This window comes from Ips typographus, linkage group LG3 (assembly GCF_016097725.1).
Source record: "Ips typographus isolate SLU linkage group LG3, UJ_Ityp_2.0, whole genome shotgun sequence".
NCBI classification, from domain to species: Eukaryota; Metazoa; Arthropoda; class Insecta; order Coleoptera; family Curculionidae; genus Ips; species Ips typographus.
The window spans coordinates 1,958,830-1,980,431 of record NC_138424.1 but is presented as its reverse complement, the minus strand read 5'-3'; the positions used below and the strand labels follow the sequence as shown (position 1 = coordinate 1,980,431).

At 31.7% G+C, this 21,602-nt stretch overlaps 1 long non-coding RNA gene across 1 annotated transcript in view; it reads right to left on the bottom strand.

Moving 5' to 3' along the window:
• Positions 1-2,397: 2,397 nt before the first annotated feature.
• The window catches only part of LOC145726722 (uncharacterized), a 31,779-nt gene continuing 12,574 nt past the window's right edge, over positions 2,398-21,602 (bottom strand). The window contains exons 2-4 of the long non-coding RNA XR_014177650.1: positions 15,581-15,650; positions 15,426-15,528; positions 2,398-6,746 (exon numbers count right to left, since the gene is read on the bottom strand). This is a non-coding gene — a long non-coding RNA (uncharacterized LOC145726722). The remainder of the gene's footprint in view (positions 6,747-15,425; positions 15,529-15,580; positions 15,651-21,602) is intronic.

Here is a 21,602-nt window from a genome sequence, read left to right as displayed (position 1 = left end):
ATTTAGTGAGGATTCCAAAAATGTGCTTAAAACCGTCATTTTCTCACTCCAAGTGATTTCGTACCTGACTGTCCTTTCAAACTATGTTTCTGTTAGTTCAAATTTTGACATCGCTTTTCTCCTTGACTGTACTAAATATTGTAGTGTTTTCCTAGGTTATTGGATAGGAAATTTAGTGGGGATTCCAAAAATGTGCTTAAAACAGTAATTTTTCACTCCAAGTGGGTTGAACAAGCAATTTTATCGCTTACTATCAAATTATCAAACTGTGCTCAAAGGTTGCAAAAATCGGGGTTTAGAAAAGTGTTCTTGCAGTATTCGATTCAAAACGTATTTCTGAAATTTATGACAGTTATTTTGACATTGGTCACGTTACTGCCTACCTAAATTATTCTCCAAAAATCACGTGATTTCGGTCCCCGCCAAAATTGTCAGAATTTTCGAAACCAGACCAGAAGGTGTTTCTGAGGTTTATTATAGTTATTTTGACAATTGTCATTAAATTGCTCGTAAATTACAAATTATTTAAATAATAATAACTTACATATTATTTATTAATTATAAATAATGTGTGTGATAATAAAAAAAGTAACAAAAAGCTGAAAATGCTATTTTTTTAGAAAAGACTACTTTTTTATAAAAAAAGGTAAGAATTCAGTTTTCAGAATTTTATTTTGACAATATTGATTGAATATTACTAAAACTAATGACAGCCATGATAGGGAAATGACATCTTTGAAGCAAGTTTGAATTAAACCCATAAATTTTCTGGTCAATTAATAATTTCAATTAATTTTAAAAATTTGTTACTACCCAAAAAAAATTTTACTCCATAATTATATTTATGTTATTTTATTTTGTACCACCCTGTATGTGTATTTCTAAATTGTGTTGAAATTAGAGAAAAACTCTGTAATAATTTAATCAATATAAAGTTAGAGGCGAGTTGCAGTTCACTTTAGTCAGGTTAGATGGCGCCACAAGGTATAAAAAACCTTTATTCGCTGCAATTAAACTGTGGCGCATCCGCCTTAATAACCATAACATTTTTTCAGCCACTCTTTTTGTTAAATGAAAATCTTCATTTCTGAGGCTAAAATAATTTAATTCTTCTTTAAAATATGTTTGGGTGTGACTTTGATCAGCCAGTTTTCTGGGCAATTAACCAACTCAGTAATTTCAACACATTCTTCTACCCTCTTTTCTGACAATTTTTTTTTATTTGGCTTTTGACATTAATCAGTCAGTCTCAAAAATGTTTAAGAAATTCGCCAGCTCAGTTCTTCTCTTTTATAATATGTTTGGCTTTTGTGACCAATAAGTCTTCTTTCAAAATTTTTCGGGCAATTAGCCAGTTTAGTAATTCTTCTTATATTTGGTCGTGGTAAATCGACTAATCAGTTTTGTTTAAAAAATTCTGAAAAATAATGTTTCTTGACCTACTGCGTCTGGTTGCTGCATCTAATTAGCGTTTTTGTATATCAAGAAAAAAGAAATACTAAGAATCAAATTATTATTCAGTGCAGCATCTCTAATATTCCCCAGGATCGATATTTTCATTATCGGTCTCCTATTTTATCCCCGTTAATGTGCCAGAATAGTTTGGCATTCAAGAATTAATGGCGCGCAAAAGTTTTTGGACGTAGATAGGGTGACTTTTCGAGGAGATATTTCGAGCTATTAAGGGTGCTAATAGGTGCGCTAAGTGTCGCAATTAGAGAACCGAAATTGGTTGAAAGTTTTCGAATACCACCCCGTACACCCTCCTTCGTTTTTTCTTCCCTGCACTTTATTTTACCTTACCTTTGCCAGGTACTAAACACTAAAAAAAGTCAGAAACCTTGTCAACACTGAATAAAGTAGAATTGAAGAAAAAATGGCCTGGATTTAGGGGGTTTCAACCCCTAGTTTCCAAACCCTTTAATTAAGACCGTTGACATTTAACTGATGGGTGACATTAGTGCTTCGACTTAACGCCAAAACTATTATATTTAATCTTAAGTTAAAGTTTGAGGCGTTAAATGACACGTTAAGCGAATTTCGAATTCCTAATGGAAGGCAGTTTTCTTGGGGGCGTCTTTAGAACTCGATTTAAACTTCCTACGATTCTAATTAGCTATCAATCTACAAAACGAAAATCGGGGAAAGGGGATATACTTTCTGTATATGAATATATAAAACAAAAAAAAAACTGATTTTTTGTCTTGTATGCCTTAAGTTCTACAAAATATCTTTGTCACAGAGTTTTATTCAAAAACGCCAGATACTTCTGTAAATCTCTCCAACCTCTTATTCGTCTTTAATAGTCTATTAAACATCTTAACTATACCTTAAATCATTTTATTTATTTGATTATTTAGTGAAATTATTTCCAGGGTGCAACAAATTAAAACCAAGTCCAAACTCATCATTTATTTAAAAAAAATCCAATACAAATTGATACAAATAACCGTAAAATAAAATACAAATGAACAAAACTTATCGACTATTACAAACTAATTTTCGTTTTAACAAAATTACGCTGGGTGAAGCTGCTGAAACCGTTGTACAAAAAAGGGTCTAAAATTAGTACAATAATTAAAAAATCCGAACGTCCAACATTTTATAGTACAAAAAAGGGCCGCAGGAGACAAAAGTCTCGCAGTTTACTCAAATTTATGAGTAAACCACTCACAAAAAAGAAACAATAAAAAAAATGTTGGGGAGGACAGAGACGCAACTTAAAACTCTAAAACTTAATTTTTAAAATTAGTTTTTATTTCGCAGTTAATAAAAACTGTACAATAACCTTAAATACTAACGTTTGTTGTGTTTTAATTTAATAATAAGTGTTTTCTATTTATATACTTTTATAGGCATATATTTGTTTTAAATACCGTCAGGAGGGGTATTAAAGCAAACTATTGCAATGGCATACTATACAGAGATCGTGGATTATACAGGGTGATTTTTGAAGTAAATAGGGCTGGGGGCAAAGTCGCTATTTACTTCAATACGTGTGGTTTACTCAGTCATGTTTAGTTACTAATAAGGATTTTGAGGTAGTCGAGTTGTCCGTTTTTTTTTTGTACGGCGCCATTTTGAAATAAATTTAATTTAAGCGAAGATTATTAATTTTTTTGCCTGTACATACTTTTTTTTGGTAATATTTGTGATTTTTTTGGTTTTAGTCGAATGTCAGGGTGCTTTTTAACCGTGACAGTTGTATGTGTTTTTCTTTTTTTTTTTAAAGATTATTAATATGTTTATACTTACCTTAACTACAATCGAAATTTTTGTCAAATATTTAAACTATAAAATTGTGTTTAATTAAAATTTGAATTTTTGTAGTGTTGTGTCTTAATTTTTTGTGCTGGAGATTCTATAATTACTTTAATATAAAACAGTCTTTTAGTGTAATGAAGTTAGTACAAATGTCACAACAGCCATAAACCTATGAAATATGTTTGATATACTTTCTCTAGATTTTGTTAACTTGCAAGTGTATTTTATAGTTTCCGGTCTAAAATTGAACTTGAACAGTAGTCAGTGAAAAGTGTCAAAAATACAGTTTTAACATAGTTTGTTAAATCATATGATTTTTTAGCAAGAACAAAGAAGCCTAAGAAATGTTGCAATTTTGGCGTTTTTTGTGTCTTGTCACCTTTTGCTCTAAACCTTCCTATTTCCGTTATTTTGACATATACGTCAAACTGACACATAAATTGAATAATAGTCCAGACTTTAAGCTTCCATAAACTGAAGCCACATCAAGCTGTAGCTATTAGAATAATAATAAATTGTCAAACTAAAAACATAAAAAATGTAGGCAAATGTAACATAAAGTTTAGAAACTCCTGGCCTTCATCGCTTTGATTTATTGATTTAGACAGATTTGGATTGTTAAATATTGTCCGATAGGTTTGATCTGAATTATTTCAGGATGACAAAAATAAGTGAAACTGAATTAATTGCTAGCATATGAAAGACAAACATTCTTGTTTAAATTAGTTTTTAAAATCATAAAATGCAAATTTAAAATTATGAAACTGATACTTTGAATATTTTATCTAATTTTGGTTTTTGAATTTTTTCGTATTTCAAAATTGTTTCTTACGAAACTGTAAGTTTAGTAAATTTCGACAAAATTCTGACAGTATCTGACATATATTATTATACAAATGCGATTTGAGTTTTTTCTGTCTGGTTAACTGTTAGAAATAGGTTTTTCCCTAGTTTGTTAAGGTAATTTTCTAATTTACGAAAGTTGTAAAAGGTGATTTGAATAGATTAATAATTTGGAGTAAATTTACCAAAATACATTTTAGAAGCAGTAAAAGTTGGCAAATTTAAGTATCCCAGTTTTGCGTTTATCAGTTGAAAAAATAGTTTGAAAAGTTCTCTAACAAGCAATTAGAACAAACTGCATCCAAAATCTGGAAAAATTTGTGGTTGGTCATCATTTACAGAAACATAGATTTTCGTAACTTGCATGAATATGACTGTCACTTTATTTTATTGTTACAGAGTAATTTAGAGGCGGCATCAACTGTGAATTTATTAAATATTACAAAGCATGAGAATCGTTATGCAGAAACATCTGAAATTTTAATGTAAATCAGTTGAAAAACGAAATCTCATTTTTTTTCTAAAGCAATTAAATCCACATTTTGACGATTTTTTTTTTAAATATTTTTATTATATCAAAATTTATTTTTAAGGGGCAGTTGGTCAATAAAAAATAGTAATGAAAATAGGCTCTTTTTGGTTTAAGAAAATGTAATTTGTCTGCTTTTTTTATTTTTTAGTGTTCATTAGTCCTTTGAAAAAAAATCTTTCAATAGTTTAGTAATAGTAAAGTAAGCATATTTTATAAAATGGCGGATTGAACAGGTCTTGTAGCAGAAAGTAATTTATCAAAAATTAAATATGTAAAATGATTGTTTTTTTTTAAATTACTAGCTAAACCAGAACTAAAATAATGCATTTTTTAAATAGAGAAACATGTAACAACCTATATGGAAGAGTTAAACTAAAACTTTAAAATAAAAATTAAATTTGCATTAAAGGGAATTAAGTTGTTTCATATTTTTTGAAGATATGATTGTCAATTTATTTTCGTTTGTGATATTGCGTTTAAGGTTAACTAGAAATGGATTTTTTGGTAATAAACATCACAAACAAATAGAAAATACACAAGTTCATTGAATATTAATACACAAGTTAATTAAATATTTAGAGAAAAATAAAAACAAAACATTATAAGCAGAATGTTACAATTTAAGAAAATGTGACTCACATTTGGTTTTGAATTTGTAAACTTAAAACGGATTTTTCTGTAAAACTTAATTTTTGTTAATGATCGTTTAATACTGTTTATTAAGTTTGGTTAAATCTGTATGTAAATTTGTATTGTAATATTTTTGTGTTGCTTTTTGAAACTTAACAGGTGAAGCTTTTTGTTTCTGTCTTCAACTTATGTGTGTTTTTTAGATTAAAAATGTTAGTGTCAAATTTAGGTTTGGTCTTGTACCTGTTTTAGAGTGGTTTTGAATTTTACTGTAAATTGCACAATTGGAAATTGTATTTTTGATTGGTACTGAATGATAATTTAAGAGCCATCCAGTTTCTATTAGTTGTTAAATATCGATTTAAAAAAATTTGGTGGTTCTGATTGTCATTTTCCTGTGAACATTGTAAATTTTCTGTAATTACTTTATTCAATAAGTTGACATTATGTTTGATTACCTTTTCCTAAAAAAAGTTTAAACGTTTTTCCATACTATGAGAATTAAAACAAGTTTATTTTCAACATGAAAAGTAGGTTTGTTAAGCAAATTTGCCATTTTTGATTTTCATAGCATAGACAAATTTAACAGAAAGTCAAAAAATCAAATTCTTATATTTGCAAAAACTAAAAATTTGGTTAAGGACTATGTGAAACAAGCATAGAATGGCAATAATGTGTTGGTTACAGCCTCAGAACGTTTGGAGAAATTGCAAATATCCAAAAATGCTTTTTATTGTATTTTGGTTAAAACTAAGTTACACAGTGTTCACAAAATGAAACTTTTACAATTTGGGCGTGTTGTAACTCATTTCATATATTTTTAGCAGTTTGGGGCATTTTGTGCTCTTAATCGTGTTATTAATTACAATATTTAAAATAATTTGTGCTTTCAGACTAGTTTTCCCAATTTTGGTGGATATGACTCTCATTTTATTAAGCAACTGCAACTCTATAGGTTTGAAAACAATTTTTTGGATTCAAAGTTGGCAAATTACAGGTTTTTTGCAATCTATTTTTAAAATAATATTAAGGGAAAATGTTGTTTAACAGTAGAAAAACTATTATTGACTTTTAACATAAAGTCTTCATAATTTGGCTGGATATGATTGTCATTTTGTTCACTAATCAATTTTTCCAACTTAAACCAGTATTTTTAAAACATTTTAGATAAATATTCAAACTTTTCTGCTGTAATTTAGTTAAAAGTGACCCATTTGACCCTGTTTAATTATCTGAATGACAGCACCTGTTGCCGCGCAGCAGAAAAAACCGAAATTAATCTTCTTCATCTGATCCAATTTTTCAGGCCTGAAACCTGTTAAAAACCGCATCATTTTTCATTCCGTACACCCCTCAGTTTAAAAAGCTCCGGATTTTCGGGCAAATTACCCACGTCAAGCGATTAATCGGTCTTGTTCTCGATGAAAAAAGTCCATTCTAATTAATTGACTCGGTTGTCCTGGATCAGTGTTTTGACCTAGAAAAAAAGCAGAATTGTGATTAATAATTAATAAGAGGAAAAATTTAATCAAAATTCAATTAAACTAATGTTTGTCATAGATAATATTAATAATATTGCTTTTGTTCAAGCGAAATTAGAAAATAGCTAATTGCAATCTGCCCATATCAGCGAAAATTCAATATGAAATAATATACGTAATCAAGCGTTCAATGACGAATTTGATGAGCAAAATCAGAAAAATTGTGAGTGAGTAAACGAGAGGCACGGTCCCTGAACACGCAACAACCGCATTGGATTACTCAATTACCTCAAATGGAGTGAAAAAACGACCGTTTGGACGGAAAAAACCGGCACGTAAATTGCTTTTAAATTGCCCACTTTAGGCGGACCTTTTCCTAAATTGAAAAAACCGTATGCTTGTTTAAGGGAAAGTAGTTTAGAGTCCAGTTTTAAGGCTTCCAAACCCAATTTTAGTTAAACGAATACAATGAAAGGAGTCGCAAAGTAGACAAATCAGATTTTTTTATGTTCCTTAACTGTCAAATTTTAGAAGGCGTTTAACAGAGGCTCAGTTTGATTGGTTATAGGGCGTGTCAATTCCTTAAATGGGCGTGCCTGACAGTAGTCAATGGGCGTTGCCATTTTAAAGATGGCACTTTGATTGGTGACTAAACAGTTTTAGTCTTAGTATTAGTCTCACGTCAGGGTATGGTTGTTAGACAAAAAATACAAATTTACTAAATTTTCGAGGCGTTTCATTGGCCGGTAGGAGTGGTTTTATTCATGGGCGTTTCTAATTGGGTTAACGCAATTTTAGATTGGACGTACTTGGATGTGGGCGTTTTAAAACCAAAAATTAATATTTTAATTGGCTGTTTTAATTAGGGGTAGTTTATTGTTCTATTTTCTGAACAAATAGTACAGTCTAGAAGGCGTTATAGTTTAGTGGGCGTTTCTACCAGTAGAAACGCAGCCTGATTGGCAGTCAAAAGGCGTGACTTCAATGTCAATGTGGGCGTTGCTAAACAAAATACAATCTTTTAGTTGGTCAAAAATGCATTCTGTTGATTTGTTAGTGTTCTTCTGTTCGTAAACTACCGTTAGTGGGCGTGGCCTTTTTGTGCTTATTTCACATAATTTAACGTCCTTTCAGTCTAGAAATTGGGCGTGGTTTGCCTGCTATTGGCCAGAGGGCGTTGTCATTTGAAAGTAGGCGTGTCAAGACTTTTTTAATGTAAAAATTTGATTATTGTTGTATGTATTACTCAATAATCAAGATCAGTTAAATTTTTGCATATTTTTCAACTTGACTTTCAAACTAGCAGGACTCTTAAACCTCAAAGCCCAGAAAACCAGACTTAAAACTTGTTTCCCTGTTCGTCGGCTGGTATTTTTCAACGGCACGCGTTTGCCCCACTTTTTTCCCTTATTCGAAGGGTCCCCAAGGGCCGGATTTTTACGAGCAACAAGTGCTTTTTTAAGTGAAACAAGATAAATTGGTCGGTTTAGGGAGAAAAACGTGCTAAAAAGTTTGCGGCTGAGCTTGTTTAAAGGGATTTTTTACCGTGATTTATTAGCTCGCTCGTCGCAGTGGATTTGGAAGGGTGAAATGATTTTTTGAAATTGTTTTACATTTTTTTTCTGGCTGTGTATTATCCGTTAATTTGCTGTTGTGACAAAAAGGGTGATTTGTCACTTTTGGTTTAATCTAATTCGCAATAATTGAAATTATTACAATTTGAATATTAACACAGTTAGGGCATCAGCACAATATCGAAACTTGACACATTGACAAAGTCCTACATTTCCCTGCTATTTTGGTAAAAGTGGTTTTGCAAACAGAATTAATGGTGAAACGTTTAAAATTACATCAATATGGGATAGGGCTCATGTTTAAGCAACAATTCAATGCTAAATCTCTAAGTAGCCAAAGTACCTAGGGAAGACACGACCATTAGTGCATCCACACAATATTATTACTATTACATCACGTACATTATTGTTCGGACTACATTATTTCAAATGGAATAATTTCTTCAAAGCTTGTGGAATTGATTATTACTCTGCGGTTAACCACAATTCTGTAAATCAAATTTTTTCTGCGACTGTTTAATAATGCGCTTATTATTTACTAGTTATTACCACACATATACCCGTGAGTAATGAGTCATTATTCTAACGTAATTTTCAAACGTACAGACAAGTGAAGAATATTTCAGGAGTTTTCTTCTCAGTGTTGCCAAGTCAAAATATATCAAAACATATCAAAAAATAAACAATTTACATAAGAAAAACAAAATTTATTTCACATTATTATACATGATGTTTTTTTTAATCATCTAAATTATAAAATAATGCCAATTTGCTGTATATACTTCAAGAATACAAAGTTTTAACATTCGTGACAGATACCGCGTGGTTTTAGAAAATAATTTAGCGACAATAACAGTCAAAATATCTCTCATAAATCTCAGAAACACGTTTTATATCAAATACTACAAGAAAACGTTTATAAACCTTGATTTTTTCACCTTTTAGCACAGTTGGACGTTAGTGACAATTATCACGTGGTTTTTCTACACTATTTAGCTAAACGGTCACGTGATAATTGTTAAAATAACTGTCATAAATCTAATAGACACGTCTCGTTTTGATAACTGTGCTAAACTTTACTTCTTGCAGATTCTAGGCAAATCTGGTTTTAGAGCATAATTTAGTCACGTGACCCACAGAAAATGACAATCAATTCAGCACATTTTTGGAATTCTCATTAGATTGATTCAATATCCCGAAAAAAACACTACAAAATTTGGTACAGTCAGGTAGAAAAGCGGTGTCAAAGTCCGAACTGTCAAATTTTGACTTCAAACACGTTTTGAAAAGGCAGTCTGGGATAAAATTGCTTGTTAAACCCACTTGGAGTGAGAAAATGACAGTTCTAAGTACTTTTTTGGAATCTTCATTAAATTTCCTATTCAATAACCTACAGAATTCAGTACAGTCAAAAATAAAAGCGTGTCAAAATTTGATTTGCCAGAAACATAAGCCGCATTCGTTTTTCCAAGTTCCATGGAGCGAGCAGAGCGTTTTTGACGTCACTTTGACGTAATTTGGAAAAAACCATAATTTGACCAATTGTCAAATTACGTCAATGTGACGTCAAAGAAATGGACAGTCAAGGACAAAATCGTAAAAACTGTTTTTAGCACATTTTCGGAATTCTTATTAAATTTCCTATCCAATGACATAAAAAAAACTACGAGATTTGGTACAGTCACGGAGAAAAGCGGTGTCAAAGTTTGAACTGACAGAAACACAGTTTGAACGGACAGTCAGAGACAAAATCGCCTGTAAAACCCACTTAGAGTAAGAAAATACGTGTTTTAAGCACATTTTTGAAATCCTCATTAAATTTTCTATCCAATAACATGAAAAGCACTACAAAAGTTGGTACAGTCAGGCAGAAAAGCGGTGTCAAAATTTGAACTGACAGAAACACAGTTTGAAAGAACAATCAGAGACAAAATCGCCTGTAAAACCCACTTGGAGTGAGAAAATGAGTGTTTTAAGCACATTTTTGGAGTCCTCATTAAATTTTCTATCCAATAACATGAAAAGCACTTCAAAAGTTGGTACAGTCAGGCAGAAAAGCGGTGTCAAAATTTGAACTGACAAAAACACAGTTTGAAAGAACAGTCAGAGACAAAATCGCCTGTAAAACCCACTTGTAGTGAGAAAATGAGTATTTTAAGCACATTTTTGGAATCCTCATTAAATTTTCTATCCAATAACATGAAAATCACTACAAAAGTTGGTACAGTCAGGCAGAAAAGCGGTGTCAAAATTTGAACTGACAGAAACACAGTTTGAAAGAACAGTCAGAGACAAAATCGCCTGTAAAACCCACTTGGAGTGAGAAAATGAGTGTTTTAAGCACATTTTTGGAGTCCTCATTAAATTTTCTATCCAATAACATGAAAAGCACTTCAAAAGTTGGTACAGTCAGGCAGAAAAGCGGTGTCAAAGTTTAAACTGACAGAAACACAGTTTGAAAGGACAGTCAGAGACAAAATCGTCTGTAAAACCCACTTGGAATGAGAAAATAAGTGTTTTAAGCACATTTTTGGAGTCCTCATTAAATTTTCTATCCAATAACATGAAAAGCACTACAAAAGTTGGTACAGTCAGGCAGAAAAGCGGTGTCAAAATTTGAACTGACAGAAACACAATTTGAAAGAACAGTCAGAGACAAAATCGCCTGTAAAACCCACTTGTAGTGAGAAAATGAGTATTTTAAGCACATTTTTGGAATCCTCATTAAATTTTCTATCCAATAACATGAAAAGCACTTCAAAAGTTGGTACAGTCAGGCAGAAAAGCGGTGTCAAAGTTTGAACTGCCTGTTAAAAACGGTAGATTGAATTCAAAAATAAAAACAGGGCAACGGTAGAAGAACCATATAACCGGTAGATATTCCGTTTTAACGGTAGACCTGGCATCTTATACCAGACTAATTTCGGTAATCTACCGTTTTCACGAATTACTAGCCTAAATTTCCTAGAAAGTACCTTTGTGAGAGTATTTGAAAATACTCTGGAAACATTTTAAAATATCCCGTAAACTGTATAAAAGTTCATAAATAGTAAAAGTTGCGTTACATTGAGGTTTTTTGAGTTTATATCTCTAACTGAGATTGTTTTTGAGATATTTGCAAAAACGAGTTGATTTCTTATAAAATAAAGTATAAAAAGACAGTTTCAGTTCATTTGATAACCCAATCGAAAGCCTTTTGTATCTTCCCATTCAAACGTGAAAACTCGGTTATTTCAAACATTTACGATATCATGACTATCACGTGACGTACAAACAATGCTAAGTCTTCCCGTTTGGCCGTTAGAGGACGTCAAAATCAATGCTCAAAAAAACATTTTAAAATATCCGTAGAAGGTATTTCTCCTATGTAATAGTTATTACTCACTCATTGGTTTCTTCATCTTCGTGCGTAATAGCTATCATTATACATACTCGTTGAATAATATATTAAATTTTTTTGATGGTGAAATTAATTTGATACGCGCAAGGTCGTTGTTACAGAGCTGCATAATTTATTCGGCCACTGAAACTGGCCACCTAATTCCATAATACCTAATGAAAATAATATTTCGACGTGGAAACTATCTCTATTATGGAGCCCAGGCTGGCGAAATTTAATTTGTATCAGTATCGATTTTCGTGATTTATCATTCCACGGCAACGGCAATAACTGTCAGCCCAAAAATATTTCAACTTGATATATTAATGTATTGTTTGTATTATTATAATTTATACTCCTACATATTTTGCCTTTATAATGTTACTGTTTAATTTAAGCTCGATTTTATATGGTCCAGGTAGTGTAATTTAGTTTTGGTTCGGTTCCGTGTTTTTGTCGCATGGGAAATATAATTTTTTAAATCGGAATTTCAGTGCGTTCACTGATTTTACAAATAGTCACGCCCGCATATTTTATGAATCAATATTTGTTTAATATCTACCAATTTAAATTATACTAACCAACCATAATATAAAAAATATTATTGATTGAAAACTTATGGGAACATGATAAATAAACGTAACCTTTTGGCAAACTGAAAAAGGTCACGTGACTTTGGATATTGAGTATTAAGCTTTACATACTCTAAAAAGAACAAAATTTAAAACTTTTCAATACATGAGATTTACTTCAAACAGTTAAGAAGACTTGAAATGAAACTGTTTTTAAATTATTATACTACTATCCATGTTGAATTTATTTCTGGTATAATCTGCTTAGTGTACCAGAATTTGAGTAAATTTTAGTATAGTGGGTATGTGATGTTTAAAAATGAAAAAAATTAAAGGCTTGTCCTCTTGCATTAACATGCTTTTTGCACAATTTTTACATGAAAAGTACCACAAAAATTCTCTTGACAAACAAATTGAAAAACACCAAAAATATCTCAAAACTACCAAGGCAGCAATTTAAGTAATAACATTTGGTAAACTTTGTGTGTAATATTTTTTGGCTAAACTAATTTGCTACGCACACGTTCGTATTTATTCGTGAGGAAAAGATTCACATTTTCTCATGTTTTTAAAATCAGGCCATTAAAATAATAAAGCCTCATGAAACCAGGAGGGACGTAAACCGCAAAACTCTTGTCTGCCTTGAATTCGCAATCCGAGCCCGAGCAATATAATATAATAGCTACAAAATCTGTTGCCGAAAACTAAGCTCACAGCCAAAATTTAAGATTCATAGAATAAAATATGAGACGGTATAAAATATTCAGGCAATGTGCTCTTGAGTTTGTCGACGTAAAACGACGCGGTGTAGAATAAACAAAGACCCGGGAGAAACTAACGTGGAAATTCTATAGTCGCAAGTCTACACTAACTGTAACCTGAACTATTTTGAATTTACATCACTATTTCACTAAATATGTCCGTAAAGGATAAAAATGTATTCAACCCTCGGTCCAGGCCCTTTTTGCAGTCATTGATTTCTTACTCTCCGCCGTTTGCCACGCCTCTTTTCCGTCTCTCCCTTCCTTATTCTTACCCCTTTCCCCCCTCCAACAAGTCTTACACCGGTGCGATTTTCCGTTATTTTTGTAGGGGGTGAACCGTCGTTCTCCCTTCTACGCTCAAGTTTTGTGATTTTATTCCCCCTTATGATGGTTTCATAAAAGTTAACAATTTTTTTCCAATAAAAAAATGTGTGTCATACACGTACAAGTTATGAATTACTTTGAAAGTTATAACATAATTTTCAAATTTTCTTATATAACATTTAAATACATTCTAAATGTTTTTGTTGTCTTTTTTTCTGAAATAGTGAAAATTCAAAAAAGTTCAAAAGTTCTGAAACCAGAAAAAATGCAAAATTGTTGTAATTTTTCTAGCTACAGCTACAGCAGTGAATTACTGAAAAATTACAATAACAAGCTTAACCAATTAACAATTTTCTAAAAAATTGGTAATTTTTTTATTAACAAAAAGTTACAAATTGTGGACAAAAACTGCGATGAACTGAATTCGTTTCTGGAAAAATGTATTGACTAATCAAAACTGTGCAATCAATAGCTTTAGAGCGAGATTGGAAAAAATTTTAGAATTATACGAAAAATATCTCAAATTAACTGTCAAATTATCAAAACCTCGCATATAATGTGCATAAAATTCATTAATGGAGAAGTTAACTTTTACAGACAGTAACAATCAGGTTTTTGTTTTCAGTCTAGTTTGCACTCATGACCCATCAAATTTGAAAATTTTGAAACTGTCAAATAAACAACTATTTCGAAAACTTTTTTTTCAAATGTCTGTTTTAAACAAAATTCAATTAACTCTTCTATTTCATGGTTGCCAAGTTGTCATAAAATCTAAAAATCTGAGCAAATAGCCAGAGAAAAACACTCTAACAACAGTGACTTGTTTTTTATTTGATCTGATTATCGTTTTCCAAAAATGGCAAGCGTGTATTTTAGTCACTCCTGTATGACTAAAATTATACCTATTTAATATTTAGTAAGAACAGATTATTCTGATTTATTCTAAATGTTTCAAAATCGTCAAAACTGTTTTTAGCACATTTTCGGAATTCTTATTAAATTTCCTATCCAATGACATAAAAAAAACTACGAGATTTGGTACAGTCACGGAGAAAAGCGGTGTCAAAGTTTAAACTGACAGAAACACAGTTTGAAAGGACAGTCAGAGACAAAATCGCCTGTAAAACCCACTTGGAGTGAGAAAATGAGTGTTTTAAGCACATTTTTGGAATCCTCATTAAATTTTCTATCCAATAACATGAAAAGCACTACAAAAGTTGGTACAGTCAGGCAGAAAAGCGGTGTCAAAATTTGAACAGACAGAAACACAGTTTGAAAGAACAGTCAGAGACAAAATCGCCTGTAAAACCCACTTGGAGTGAGAAAATGAGTGTTTTAAGCACATTTTTGGAATCCTCATTAAATTTTCTATCCAATAACATGAAAAGCACTACAAAAGTTGGTACAGTCAGGCAGAAAAGCGGTGTCAAAGTTTGAACTGACAGAAAGTCAGTTTGAAAGGACAGTCAGAGACAAAATCGCCTGTAAAACCCACTTGGAGTGAGAAAATGAGTGTTTTAAGCACATTTTTGGAATCCTCATTAAATTTTCTATCCAATAACATGAAAAGCACTACAAAAGTTGGTACAGTCAGGCAGAAAAGCGGTGTCAAAATTTGAACTGACAGAAACACAGTTTGAAAGAACAGTCAGAGACAAAATCGCCTGTAAAACCCACTTGGAATGAGAAAATGAGTGTTTTAAGCACATTTTTTAAATAAAAATGTGCTGTTTTAAACAAAATTGAATTAACTCTTCTATTTCATGGTTGCCAAGTTGTCATAAAATCTAAAAATCTGAGCAAATAGCCAGAGAAAAACACTCTAACAACAGTAACTTGTTTTTTATTTGATCTGATTATCGTTTTCCAAAAATGGCAAGCGTGTATTTTAGTCACTCCTGTATGACTAAAATTATACCTATTTAATATTTAGTAAGAACAGAATATTCTGATTTATTCTAAATGTTTCATTCCTAAAACAATTTTTCAATTTTTGAGAGTACGAAAATTCTGCTATAAATTATTCATCTTCTCTTTCTCATAACAATTTGCATCTACTTACCATTCCTTCTGTTTTTGTGTAAATTTTGGTCTTCCAATACAATTTTCTGCCACTGTACGCTAATAATCTCCAAACTGAGCAAAGCAGGTGGGTGAGAAGTTTTCTGTAAAAAAAATGCTGGTCAAAACATAATGAAAGGCAAATTTAACACTCACCTGTCAGGTAAATTCTGTTGCCTTTTTTTTCGATTGTAGTCGGGTTGAGTTCGGCTTTAGTTAAAAAAAACTGCAAAAAAAAATTAAGGTTAATTGGTTCACAACCTTTTCTAAGTGGCTGTTGGGCTTTTTAAGTGAAAAATTGTCGCCCCCGGGCCGTCAGGGAAAATCAAGAAAAACGATAGGAAAGAGTGCGGAAAATGCGAGGCCGGGACCGCCGGGAAAGCCGTTAACTTTCCACCAGAATGAAAAATGGTCCCGGACACTTTCGGTTAAGTGAATTTAAAGTGCAGCAGATTGTTTTACATTATTTAGATGTTGTTTTTTGTCAACTTTCGAGGGTTTGTTGAAAAACCCAGTGGGTGCAGTCGACTTGCTGGAAAGTGGCAAAAACTAATCATTATCTTGAATTCGGTGCTCCCTTTGCGTTTGTTTTGGGTTTGATTAATGTCCCCGGTTTTCTAGGTCGCAAAAACTGTCAGGCTAGTAGGTATACAAATTCAACCGAGAGGAAGAATTACAGAAACTGTTAGGCACCCTGAATGTCAAGTTTTTTTGTAGTTTCGTTTCGTTTTCTAGTTACATAAACATACATTTCCCTGAATTTTACCAAATGGCCGAGTTACGGGGAAATTGAATTTCAGTAAGTAGACTTTCATATACACCAATCTTCTAACGTCCTTAAGTAGTCTTGGTAGAGAATTAAACTCTCTTTAGACTTTCTTTGAATTCTATCAAGAAAAACAAATAAACCGTATTCCACTCAGTTAAAAAAAAGTAGTTAAATTACCCTGAAAGCAATAATTGAATTGTAATTCAACTACTGAAAAAATTCAAAACATAAATTACCAATGGCAACTTCTTTTAGTAATTAAAAAATCGATTACAATTATTGTGTTTGAAACTTGACAGTAAGACACATTTTACTTTACAATGCAATTTTTTATAGGACATTCAAACTTTTTCAAAACAAAACATTTTTCTGCACAACTGTTGGTGATTAAATGATTAGAATGTGACCTAGTGTTGTTTTGTTCGGATTGAATAGATCAATTCTGAGGTGTCAATCAGAGTTTCCCCTTCCTCTTCCCCCTTTGAGGCAAAACGACAACAACAAAACAAAGACGAATATATTCCATTTAGTAAATTAATCTCAGAATACAAAGCAAAGCACTATTCAGCCGGTGGAAACTCATTTATTTAGTTTCCAAACGTTAAAATAAAGGAAAGTCTTGATGGAAAGTCTCTCTCACTTTGGCAAAGCCAAGACGGCGTAATATTGTTATTATACTTTGAAGATGGAGACGTTCGTTGTTCAAAGTTAAGTAAATTTGTTGCCGGAGCGTCATTACTCTGTCTCTTTGAAACTAAAATTTGTAAAAGGAAAACGCCTCCATCTCTCCATCTTCTCCTCGTTTTTCTCTTTGATGATTGAAACTTTACCAGACAATAAATCTGGTGAAACTCGTTGGATTTTTTTGACGTTTTTCTGGTTTATGCGCCGCCGTCCTGATTTATGCCCTAGCGAGCAAAATATCACCAATAAATCTTCTTATCTAGCGTCGGGAACGCCTTAGAAATTTCCAGTTTGCGCTAACTATGCGAAACCTTAAACTAGGAATTTCCATTCTCCAAGTATTTCAGGTAATAATATATTTTATTCGGTCATATTTCGCGGACAAATTGAAGTTGGGTACAGGGAAGGCTTTAGCTCAAAATGTTCGCCTGACAATTAAAAAACCATTTAAAAATTAAAAAAATTACATTTGTAGTTTGTTAAATTGGTCACGTGACTGTAAGAGGCTAAATTTCAAAACAAATCTCTATAAAATGCTAAATTTAAATTCGGAATTCCACAACTCAACATTTTGTGTCATACGTTAAATTTTCGAAAATCGTCAGGTGATATTTGAATAAAAAAATGTAAAAATTACACTTGCTCTTTATTAAATTGGTCACGTGACCATAAAATTTCAAAACCCAAAATTGTGTAGTCAAACGAAAAATTTGCCAAAATGGTCACGTGACATGAAAAACCTTAAAATTATAAAATTACACTTATTGTTTGTTAAATTAGTCACGTGACTAAGAGGCCAAATTTGAAAACAACTTTCTATAAAAAGTTAAATTTAATTTGTTAAATTTTCGAAAATCGTCACCTGATATTTGAATAAAAAAATACAAAATTTACACTTGCCGGTTGTTAAATTGGTCACGTGATTATAAGAAATCAAATTTAAAATCGTAAAATTTCAAAACTTAAAAGTGTGTAGTGAAACGTAAATTTTGCAAAAATGGTCACGTGACATTTGAAACACTTCTAAAATGTAAAATTACAGATTGTTTGTTAAATTAGTCACGTGACTGTAAGAGGTCAAATTTGAAAGCAAATCTCTATAAAAAGCTAAATTTAAAATCGGAAAATTTCGAAATTCCGCAACTCAACATTTTGTAGTCATACGTTAATATTTCGAAAATCGTCACGTGATATTTGAACGAAAAAATGCAAAAATTACACTTGCTCTTTATTAAATTGGTCACGTGACCATAAAATTTCAAAACTCAAAATTGTGTCGTCAAACGTAAAATTTACAAAAATGGTCACGTGATATTTGAAACACTTTTAAAATGTAAAATTTACACATTATTTGTTAAATTAGTCACGTGACTGTAAGAGGCCAAATTTGAAAACTTTCTATAAAAGGCTAAATTTAATTTGTTACATTTTCGAAAATCGTTACCTGATATTTGAATAAAAAAATACAAAATTTACACTTTCTGTTTATTAAATTGGTCACGTGATCATAAAAAATCAAATTTAAAATCGTAAAATTTCAAAGCTTAAAACTGTTTAGTCAAACGTCAATTTTGCAAAAATGGTCACGTGACATTTGAAACATTTCTAAAATGTAAAGTTTACACATTGTTTGTTAAATTAGTCACGTGACTGTAAGAGGCCAAATTTGAAAACAAATCTCTATAAAAAGCTAAATTTAAAATCGGAAAATTTCGAAATTCTGTAACTCAACATTTTGTACATACGTTAATAGTTCGAAAATCGTCACGTGATACCTATTTGAACGAAAAAATGCAAAATTTACACTTGCTGTTTATTAAATTGGTCACGTGACCAGAAAATTTCAAAACTCAAAATTGTGTAGTCAAACGTAAAATTTACAAAAATGGTCACGTGATATTTGAAACACTTTTAAAATGTAAAATTTACACATTATTTGTTAAATTAGTCACGTGACTGTAAGAGGCCAAATTTGAAAACTTTCTATAAAAGGCTAAATTTAATTTGTTACATTTTCGAAAATCGTTACCTGATATTTGAATAAAAAAATACAAAATTTACACTTTCTGTTTATTAAATTGGTCACGTGATCATAAAAAATCAAATTTAAAATCGTAAAATTTCAAAGCTTAAAACTGTTTAGTCAAACGTCAATTTTGCAAAAATGGTCACGTGACATTTGAAACATTTCTAAAATGTAAAGTTTACACATTGTTTGTTAAATTAGTCACGTGACTGTAAGAGGCCAAATTTGAAAACAAATCTCTATAAAAAGCTAAATTTAAAATCGGAAAATTTCGAAATTCTGTAACTCAACATTTTGTACATACGTTAATAGTTCGAAAATCGTCACGTGATACCTATTTGAACGAAAAAATGCAAAATTTACACTTGCTGTTTATTAAATTGGTCACGTGACCAGAAAATTTCAAAACTCAAAATTGTGTAGTCAAACGTAAAATTTGCAAAAATGGTCACGTGACATTTGAAAGACTTCTCTTGTTTGTTGAATTGGTCAGGGAAGACAAAAAGAAATTGTTTCTATTTTCAAGAGAAACTTTTAAAAAGCAGTTTTCTGGTCACGTGGAAATGCGACTCTAATATTATTCAGAACATTGAAAAAAACCAAAAATACAAAAAAGATCACTAAAAGAGTCATATGATCTAACGGTATAAATTTCAAGCTTGGAAAATGTTTGCAGCAAAAACAGAATTCAATTCATTAAGTCACCAAATTGATCACGTGACAATGCTAATTTAAATTTAGGTCAAGTTAGGTTATGAAAGATAAGACGCTTTATAAATAAGCTGAATTTGTCTTAAAAATTATCACATGACTATAACAGTTGTAATCTGGAAATTTTTTGAAATTAGAATATTGTTGGAAAATGCGCAGAAAGTTAAAACAAAATTTTCCAAAACGGTCACGTGACCAGATTTAAAATATTTGCCTGTAAAAAATCAAAATTTTTCTAAAATACTTACAAAGTAGCTTAACAACGACCAAAGCAGCGTGGTTCTAAAACCTCGCGTTTTCAAAGTTGGCAGTGTAGCCAAACTAAATTGAAATCCACTTCAAAAATTCAATTTTTGAGGGTTTTAGCATTCAGTCCGTACCTGTACGCAACTAGAACCGACTCTATTCTTATCGGGGAGGAAAATTCTCCAGGGTATTTAAATCGGTGTACGTGTTTGGCGTCGCCAGCCACTGCTACCAACCGACCGTGGCCGATAACGTCAAATGTTACTGTTTGCAACCCAGGGATTTGGGCGTAAGATGCCGCCATCGCGAATTTATATTTAAGACAATTATTTAGGTTTATTGCTGCTAATGATTTCTCTCCTCCCAAACCCCTTTTCTTGTAATTAAATCACATTGAAGAGGTATGGTTACAATAAGACTTGTCGTTAAAATAATCATAATTAACTTGCTCTATGTTGATATTTATTTATCACATTATTTGTGTAAATGACAGCATTGTTGGTGGTAGTTTGTGATTGGACAGCAGCACGCTGAAAGCTGCTTTTTTCTCACATATTTTGGCACACACCTTGCTTTGACCCTAAATTACTCCCCTATTCGACAAGTTACGTCAAAATGTCATAGAAAACAAAAGATAGAGCAGATTTCAAGCTTTCCAAAAATGTCCCCCCATGAGTTGATTGATGACACCGTTTGGACGCTAGAAGGCGTCAAATTATTTCACACTAAAATCACATATTTTGGGACACACCATGCTTTGACCCTAAATTACTTCCTTATTTGATAAGTTGCATCAAAATGTCATAGAAAACAAAAGATAGAGCAGATTTCAAGCTTTCCAAACATGCCCCCACATAAGCTGATTTATAACACCGTTTGGCCGCTAGAGGGCATCAAATTTCCTTTACCATAATATCACATATTATATTGTAAATATTTTTTAGTCAGATTTCATGTCTCATAATCCGGCCGAGTTCCTGGCAAAGAAATTTTAGACAATTAACACAGACAGGTAAAATGTTAAATTTTAGATCTAACTCTGTTAGTTTTTGAGATATCAAAAAAGGTAGTTTTAAGTAATGACAGTCAAAATGGCGTTCCAGGCCGCCATTTTGAATTTTCTGTCAAAATATTGACTTGCATCTCATTTTAAAGGAAATTTCACGTAGTTTTAAGATATGACAGACAAAATGGTAAAGAGTCTCACAAACCATAAAGAGTGCTGCGATTTAAGCAAATGTTGCACATGTAGATTTGCTGACTTTGTCTGTCATAGTTATCATTGATTTTGGAAATTTTGCAAAGGAATAGAACATAAAATGGATCAAATTTATCTCTACAAAACAAACAAAAGCCCCCGACTAGGTCCGCCCACCATAATTCAAACTTGCAGCGGCGAATCATATTTCTTGGAGTTTAATTTTAATCAACATCCATCATCCGGCGAGTATGAATAAGTAAAACTCCCGTAAAACTTCCCGAACTTCGCGATACTCAAATTTTAATTAGTTTTGAGTCGGGGGCTGAAACTTTCCTAATATTACTGGCGGAAATTAAAAGATAAGAAAATAACAACCCTCGAGCTCTCGCTATAACACTTCTCTCACCCCTCTTTGGGAGTTTAAGGAAAGTTTTTACTGTCTTAGTTAACCAACTCTATTTATTTAACAAACTAAAAACTCAGTCGGATTTTCATAAAAGTGGTTCGATATTATTGGAAATCAGATATTAATTCTCCTGAG